Consider the following 6,592-nt stretch of genomic DNA (forward strand, 5'->3'; position numbering starts at 1 on the left):
TAAAACTGTAAAAAAAATATAAGATAGACTCTTGGACCAATGTATATTTGTATAAGGTGATTTGAGCATATGGAGCGTAGGGTCTGGTGCACGTCTGACCTCCAGGTCTCCCGCCACAGCGTGTTGATGAAGATGATGAAGCTGATGAAGCCTCTCTCTCTGTCTCTCTCTCTCTCTCTCTCTCTCTCTCTCTCTCTCTGCACTCCTGGAGAACGGATAGGATCGCGTTTTGATTCGTGGACCAATAAGTGACTTGTGTAGAAAGTCCCTCAACGCAGCGGCCGAATCGAAGCCGCTCAAACGACTCTGCGTCCGAGCCTCACTCACTCTTGTGTATATTTTCAAAAGCAGGAATTTTAGAATCGCCACTATAGTGTATCAGATCCATTTCTAACCACTTGCGTCCATAAACATTTGGATATTTAAAGCATACCCCCCACCGTCCCCCTGACCCCTAACCTGATTACTTGCTTTCTGACACCCGTGTTTTGCTTTTTCCCCCTCCCCGCTTTTTCCGCATGTGTGTATATTATCATGGTATAATTTATTCTGCTGTATGACGTATTAGAGTAGTGGGAAACTTGTATTGGTATTTACTACCTTCAGCCTGTTGGTGTGTTTACTGTAACACTGGCGTAACTGTTATCAATTAAAAATCTAAATCTGATTCTACCCTTTTTTTCGCTCTTTGTTGTGAGTTTCGCCTCGTGAACATTTCAGCTTAATTAACAAACAAATAATTTTATTTTTTACTTTTACAATCAAATTCTGCGTGTGCATGTTTGTCTTGTGTTTGCTCTATATGCATTCGTATGCATTCTCTGAGTGAGTATGGCCAAATGTGGCCAGTGCATCAATGTAGATTGGCCCTTTGAATAAGATATAGGGTTATCAATAAAGTGGAAAAAAAAACACCACAAAGGTTAAACCATTGGTTCAAAACTGGACATGACTTAATATCTTTTAAAAAGAGAGTTTTTCCTGTTGTCCCTTCCATTGCCAATCACAAGTTACTCACTCACTTTCTGTCAAAATTCTATACATTTTTTAATCGTCTTGACTTAATAGTCTAGACTTATTACCTTTGGCTGATAAACACAGCACAAAGTGGGAAAAAATATTTATCAATGAGAACATTTGCGAAATGTTTCTTGTTCAAAGGTGGGTGCCCTGGTGGTTGAAAGTAATTTCAAAACGACACGTGTTGATATATAACAAACATACAAAATGACCAGCATAGGATGAAATGAGAGAATAATACTCAAAAATATAATATATATAATACGATTTAAAAGTTTTTGCCGTCTGTGCATTTTCTTCTCCATTGTTTTACAAGTAGCCACACTGCTTCAACAAAATATTGATTTGTAGGAACCTTGTACTGGTAACTGGTTGAAAATCTGGCCCCGAATGCAGCTGAGCAGTCCAGGCATCAGTCCAGGCTCCAGTTCATCATCAGAAAGATGTGGAAGGTTCCGTGTCCTTCTGTGTGTGTGTGTGTGTGTGTGTGTGTGTATGTGTGTGTGTGTGTGTGTGTGTGTGTGTGTGTGTGTGTGTGTGTGTGTGTGTGTGGGGGCGGGTTGGACCGGTGTCGAGCACAGCTGTAGGAAGTCATTCATTTTGTCTCCCCCCGTCCAGCGAGGGGCTCCTATCAGGCCCGAGTCCGGCTGGAGCCCGTGCACGTTGGAGCGGTGTCCAGGCAGATTCCAGGCGGTCGCAGCAAATCCCTGCGGCATGCCGCAGCTTCCAGCCGGGCAGTGCTGCTTCCGCCGCTCTTCTATATGTTACAGAGCACGTTCAAATGTTTTGCCATCAGCACCATCTAAGGAATGTGAAACACGCCCGAGGTGCCGTATGCTCCGGCCCGCTCGCACTGATCATGGCTGAATATATTGAGGCGCTTTCAAAATAATGAATACAATAAATTCAGGTCTACAATGCATTGGTGTGGCTAAATGGACTTTTTTTTTTCTATCAATATATCGAAGTTTGCATTAATTAAAAATAAAAAAATTAAGTTGGTTTTGATTTAGATTTTCCAAATATTGATGCTGAAAATAAGATCACCAGTAAGGCGGTCTTTTAAAATATAAATACTCCTAAATACGTCACTCCTAAAAATGTCACAGTCAAACATTAAAAGCGAAAATATTGTTTCTGTCCCTTTGTAGACAAGCAATATTCTCATTACATGCTCTACCTATTTACACATATGCATCAACATTACGGAGGATATCTTTTTATAATATATTATAAGAAAAAAAATATATATATACGTGTATGTGTGTAATTATTATTTGTTTTGATAACTTCAAGTTGAAATCAAGTGCACCGTAAAAACCACCTTACTGATAGCATTAAAGATGACATATTAGGTACTTCGTTGTAAAGTATGTAGCATGGAAAACCTAAGTTATCAATTACTTCTAATTAATGAAACATTTTTACCTCATCCATGGGGTATATTTGACACAAAACTGCAATTTTCTTTTTTTTTTAAGTGCTTTGTTTTGTGACATTTTAATCAGCCTGGCTCTTTTTTTAGTGTTAGGTTGACAAATAAAAGCTCCTATCAGAGTTGATGCGTTAACTCTGTTGCTATAATGCTCATGACACCGGATCACACGATGACACCGGAGTGAAATCAAACACGGCACAAAGGCTAAAGGCTCACATTAAAACTGACTTTACAGAAGAATGTTTATCCCTTCTCTCGATCCAAATGTGCTTCTTTTAGATCAATGCAGTGTGGAGCTTTCTTCTCCAAGACCTCTCCAGGCAGGGACCGTGTTTTTTTTTTTAACCTTAAAAATGATTAATTCCACCACAGAGAACATTGGCAGCAGACTCGCAGGCTTGAATCTACTGGCACGGGATCCTTTTAAGGATCATTTGGGCCCTCTCTCAAATTTGAGAAGTTTCCATCTCGAGAGCGGAGGACTTTTAATATTAAGGTCAGTCTCCAGCGGCGGAAGTTGTTAAGACAAACGTCGCATTCCCCTCAGCAGCATTGTGCCGTGGAGCCAGGAAGCTAAACACCCCCTTTTTTCCACGATGGAGAGAGAACGGCCACCTTTGCGATCCGGCGACCTCGAGGTGGCCCCGCGGCCGTAATTGGGATTCGCGCTGGGAGGCTGCGGGAGGAGGCGGATTCGGTGACGGAAGCGGAATTCCCGGTCACAGCGCAGGGTCATGGTGCTGGAGATGCGAGGCCGGTGCTGGAGCGACACCGCCTCCCTGATTGGTCTCCTCCGCCCGAGGGAGGGAGCGGAGGGAGCTGCTGCTGGAGGAGGAGGAAGAGAAGGAGGGAGAGAGGAAGGAGGGCGAAGGACACTCCTATTATACTGATGCACTTATTCACATTCCCAACCTTTATTGGAGTCACTGCTACAATAATCCAGTAAAGGAATCTAATTGAGGTCTCTAATTGTGATGGACAGCATCGTTGATATACGGCAGATGGAGGACAAGTTCCACTCTCTCCCTGAAAAAGCTTGTCCTATATACTTTTAAATATTTTTTTTTTACATTTTTACAAAATTAATAAAATGCATTGATTCATTTATAGTGTGATATGATCTGAGTCTCAAATAGAGCTGATTGACAGTTAAGTGACGGTGTCTATCTATCTATCTATCTATCTATCTATCTATCTATCTATCTATCTATCTATCTATCTATCTATCTATCTATCTATCTGTCTGTCTATCTATCTATCTATCTATCTATCTATCTATCTATCTATCTATCTATCTATCTATCTATCTATCTATCTATCTATCTATCTATCCATCTATCTATCTATCTACCTATCTATCTATCTATCTATCTATCTATCTATCTATCTATCTATCTATATATCTATCTCTCTATCTATCTATCTATCTATCTATCTATCTATCTATCTATCTATCTATCTATCTATCTATCTATCTATCTATCTATCTACCTATCTATCTACTTGTCTGTAAAAATGAATTATGAAATAACGCGGTGCAGATTGTTATTAAATTTATTGACATGTAAAGATTTAAATCGGGAGCAAACTCCGCCATAATTGCCGTATTATATCATCAAGGCTCAATTAGGGGTTTGCAATTGAGCCAAATGGGAATTCTATTCAGCGACTAATTACCAACCACACATTATACACAGCGGCCGCTCATGCTCTGCAGAGTAGTATCAAAGAAAACGGGATAGGTCTATTTGAAAAAAAAATAACAAAACAAAACAAAACCCTAAAATGTCCGGGGTGAGGAAGAAGTCTGAAGGGGTGGCGGCGTCCGGACGGTGTGACTCACCGCAACAGACGTACGTGGCTCGAATGTGCGTTTTTCAGAGCCGCCCCCCCCCGCCCCACATATGACTTTTTCGCTCTTCAGGATTAGATGCCGCCTCGTGTTCATGGCTGTCCCCTCCGCTCCGACGCGTCCTCCTGAGGTGCGGCGCCGCCGGTTCCCGTCTCCCTCCAACCACCCTGTCACTCACGGGGGGCGAGGTGGTGGCTGAGGCACTGGTGTGTGGGAGAGCTTTGTGACACTTCGCTCTTCTCCTCCTTTGATCCCCTAATTGATTGACTACAGGAGCGGGGGGATAAACAGAACCCACAAGAGCCGATTCCGCTCGCCTCTCTGGACCGGTTTAGATAAAGTGCAGAGGCCCCAGCACTTAGTTCCTCCTCTTCCCTCTCTGCGTTGGCCGCGCGGCCGCTGAAGGTGGTTGTGCGCCACGGTGGCTTAACTGTGGGCCGCGTCCGCGGGGCCCCCGGGCTGGCGTCCGGGCCCCTGTGTGTACGTGGCTGGCGGTAATGGGTTTGTTTAGATCACAGGGATGGAAATGAAACTCCTGAGCCGCGCCCGTGGAGACCAGGAGGGCCCCGTATCGCTCGGCAGGCAGGGATGGGGAAAGTCGCTGCCTCAGCCCCGGTCATACTCGCTCGCTCCCAATGAGCCATGGAATGGGAGCTCTGATCAGATCTAATTGGGGACCGGGGCTCCCGAACCTGGCCATGCCGTCGCAAATAACCTGCTATTAAAGAGCGAGCGAGGCCGTGGAGAATGAGAAGGTGGGACGCTCGCAACCGCCAAGGGAGCCACCGGGCACTATTCCGTTTGAAAATATCAGCCGACGGTGGGCCAAAACTCTTCAGTTTTCTTATTTTGAGCCAAAACATTGCGTTTAAATACCGGCTAGATTAAAAGTCTTTAATCATAGATGATTTACACAACATAAGGATAATTATATTCTAATTTTATAATTCTGTCTCCAGAAAGAGAGTTCATAGCCGTGTGCAGGTATGCTAAGAAATGATTAAGAGATGCTTGGGGGGGTCTTGGTTTTATTCTTCGAGATTATGTGTCACAGGGACCAAAAAGCTCCCAGCTGTCGCCATGAAAGCACTTACAGTATAATAATCCCCCAAATCCTGTAATTATGCCAGCATACGCAGTGTACCTGAGCCTTAGCTTTGTGCTCATCACCTCGAGGATCCCACTGACACACACACAGACACACGGCGCCGTGCGCATATATTTCCTCCCCAGCTATGTGTTTTGCATAGGGAAATCTTATTTAAGGAACATTTTAGGTGCACCGAATTTCACGGTAACCCCTCTGAGTTATTATAGATGGCTAATCTGCCATGTATAAGCAAAAAAGAAAAAAAAAAAAAAGCTTGAGATGAAATGGGGTATTGTCGTAGCTTAAAACTGCCCCCTTTGCCAAAATCAGTACGTCAAATGTTAATTATAAATTCCTAAATCCATTTCTATTCTGTTCAGTTGCCATATTTAGTTCATGTTTAAACATTTGACTAATTTATTTATTTCTGGACCTGGTAATTCAAACGCAAGCGCACGTAGGTCCGCGCGCGCGGCCTGACACGCCGCACGGCGCCGCACACCTCCCCGAAAGGAGGAGTTTGAAAAGGAAGCAAGAAGAAAGGGCCAAGTGAAGTTGTAAATCTTAAAAGATCGAAGTGAGATAAAAATCACTGTGAAGCCGAGCTTGATTTACATTTAAAATCTGAGCGGTGCTCTAAAACTAATTAATATTAATAACAAAAAATGGAAATGAGTGTAGTGGCGGCCCTAAGTGAAGAACAAACTGGGAGCATTCAGTCAGGGGATACATACATAAGCCCTTTCACAGGAGAAGTGGGCTCATAACAGGCGTGACGCCAGGGCATAGACTGCCATACACAGAGACAATTTTTCTAGATAATAGCCTATCACGCAGGATACAATTTAAATTAAAAAATGCAATTTTCACCTTGAAATGAACAAATGATTACAATTTCTATACAAATTAAGGCATCCAGGCTGTGCCTCAGTACTGTGCCAGGGCCATGAAACCTGACATAATTACCATGAAATACATTTTCAAATATTTGTATTTTGTCCATCGCTTTAAAACATGTCACTCTGCCTTCTGTGAGTTTGTGATCTCACCTTCTGGGGGAAATACATAAAAAAGGGAGAAAATCATCAGAGATGAAAAGCTCTTCAACAGGAGAGATAAAAAATAGGGAAGGAAAAAAAAAAAAAACAACCTCCCATACACACAGTAAATCAGCGCAGCCCGGCACAGCGGC

Source organism: Zeus faber (assembly GCF_960531495.2).
Source record: "Zeus faber genome assembly, chromosome: 5".
Lineage (NCBI taxonomy): Eukaryota > Metazoa > Chordata > Actinopteri > Zeiformes > Zeidae > Zeus > Zeus faber.